Genomic DNA, 2,888 nt, shown 5'->3' on the forward strand with positions numbered 1-2,888 from the left:
TCTCTCTCTCTCTCTCTCTTTCTCTCTCTCTCTCTCTCTCTCTCTCTCTCTCTCTTTCTCGTTCTCATTTCCTCTCTCACTTTTTTTTCTTTTTCCGTTCACCCTTTCTCCCCCCTCCCTTGAATGCTTCTTCCACTCTTTGGGTACATTAGGATCTTTTTTCCATATGCGGTATCACACAAATATCATCGATATACTTGCCAGTCATCTATAATTCATCTAACGAGAAATCTGTCTGTTTATATGATGCAATTGATAAAAGAGGATCTGCAAGTTTACCCTCTCTTTTATTTATAAGAGTAGTGTGTGCGCTTGTGAATTCGTATGTCCGAATTTAGAAGAAAGGGAAACGATTACAGAAGTCACTGGGAAACAGGTTCAATAATAATATGCCTTGACCTACGTTCGTCTTTACCTGCCATTATGTCTGTCTGACTAGAGAATCGATCACACCTAGCTTGAGGAATGGTCGACAGCGAAAGAATATCGATCACTCAAGAATTGATGAGTCAACGGGTACGAACGGCAGCAAGGAGCAGCGAAAACGAAGCCAAATTTGGCAGTGGCTTTGGCGTGGGGAAAAGATTTGCGTTTTATTCTGAATTAGTGTGCGAGACACTGACACTGCGGTGTGTCGGGTCAGGCGAAATGATGAGCTCACTGTGTGACTGAACGGTGGGCATGACGGAGTGAGAGGATAGCCGCTCCTTGTGAGAATTAGATGCAATGATTAGATGGGTCATGATGACCTTGCTAGGCGGTGTCTGTGGCGAAAATATCAGGTTCTTTCCCCGTTGTATGCTGGAAACATGAGTTTAACCCTCGTTTTAGGACATTGTTTCGTCGCTTTTAAGGGCAAGCAGGCTAACCCAGATTTCGGGGGTTTCCAGAAATCTTGACCTACACCAAAAGTTGGCATTGCCCTGCCTATAGGAGAAGTTTGGTTTCATTGGTGTGTATATTTGTTTGGTTTTAGAGAAAACTCTCCTTGTCTTTTAAAGAAACTAAACAAGGGGCAAAAACTTAACCTTCAATTTTCTCAAAACACGATTTTTCGGGATAGCCTCCTTGTGCTTAAAATCGACTGTTTTAATGCGTATGTCAGTGTGTAAGTTGGGATGGTATCTCACACTCACACTGAATTGTCCCTGAGGCATGGTCGAAGCAGCCTGACTCCAAATTCTAACAACATGTGTCTATAAGGACATAAATCAATAAATATTTACAAATTTACAACCAATCATGTCCCACCCTTTGTATGTTCATGATTATAAATTTGAATGCACAAAAGGAAAACCTGACAATTGGATCTTTATATTGTTTTTATATTTTAGTTAACGGATTTAAGAAAAGAGTAAGGGTTAATGTTAGTATCACAGTTGTTGGCTGTAGTAGATTAGTAGACGGTCAGGTAGAACAGAAACATAGCGGTAGATCATCTACTGGAACATTGATCAGACTTGTCCGGTTATAAACCGTCAAGTAGAGAAGAAACATTGCGACAGACCCTCAAAAGGACTTGCACCCATACAATAGTTCGTTAGCCTGCACAAAAGTGCGGTCAAAAATTCGTGGCGCAACTTATTGTCAAATATCTCCTCAACTAACGAACATTCCAGTTATTGCACAGTGCCTTGTATCAGTTTGTCTTAACAGATCGATATTTTTGTAAACACCTGGTAGCTGTATTCTAGAAAATTCCTTAATTAATACTAACTAAAAAATCCCAGTGGGTGTTTTTCTGATTTTAAAAGGTTTACAGCTGGGTCAATATCGCTTTTAAAAGTAAGTCCGTCATTTTTTTTTCCTAATGACGAGATTATTTTTTTAAACGCATTTTTCAGAACTTTTAATGCGAAAAAGTGTTCACTACAAAATGATTTCTTGCAACTAGTTTTGCCACTAAAAAGTGTCATTGGTGAGTTGTGACGTAAGCCATACGCATACGCAAAATGTGTATGAGAAGTGGGAAGCACTGTAAAAAAATCCATTTTCCGCGTGAAGGTGATTTGTAGTATTTTGTATAAATTTAAGAAGAAACGTTTTTAAATCTAGCATCAATTGTTGTGGAATAATACGGTTAAGTTAAGATAAATTGATACAAACTGCTGTGCAAAGTATAGGCGACACTGATTCACTCCTTAAAAAGACATTTGGGTATAAGTTGCGCCACGAATTTTAAACCGCACTATAGACCTTACATTACATACCATGCGCGCGAGAACGTGAGCTCTAAAAAACGTACCTGGTGAACAATAGTATTGAAACGCCACAATTCTTTGGTAAGAGCAAAACCTTCTCGCTGACTCATTTCCCCTTTCAGACGCAGCCATCACTGCACTGTATCTCTTTCATCTTCTGTGACTGGCACCAAAAAGTTTTCATCAAGTCGAGGTCTTAAGTCTTCTTTTGTAGACGCCACAGACAAAGGAAATAAGACAGAAAGAATTCTAAGTTTTCGAAACGCTTGGTTTGTGCAGTCTTCAATAAGTAGTGCTCTAAAGTGGACTCTATGAACAAACCCCTCCACAACATACACACACAGAGTCACGAACATGCATACAATACAATTTACGTCTCAAAAAGTAGGCTAAAAAAATAAGATCCTATTCAGAGATCTAAAGATTATAACAATGCCCTTGCATTAATATTCTCGAAGAATGGTTCCGTTTCTATTTATTATTTTCTAAGACTCTTTTGTTGCCACTTGTAGTGTGGCTTTAGTTCAGTAGATAATACTGGACTAAGGTTCTGAGGAGAGGAGGCAGGTTTAATTCCCAAACCTGGCATTACCGATTTTCTTGGGTTTTGTTAGGGGAGGAGGTTATTGACCTTCCGTACAATATACATGTTATTAGATCTACGTGTGTGTGTGTGTGTGTGTGTGT

The sequence above is a fragment of the Aplysia californica genome, unplaced genomic scaffold (assembly GCF_000002075.1).
Source record: "Aplysia californica isolate F4 #8 unplaced genomic scaffold, AplCal3.0 scaffold00005, whole genome shotgun sequence".
Classification (NCBI taxonomy): Eukaryota; Metazoa; Mollusca; class Gastropoda; order Aplysiida; family Aplysiidae; genus Aplysia; species Aplysia californica.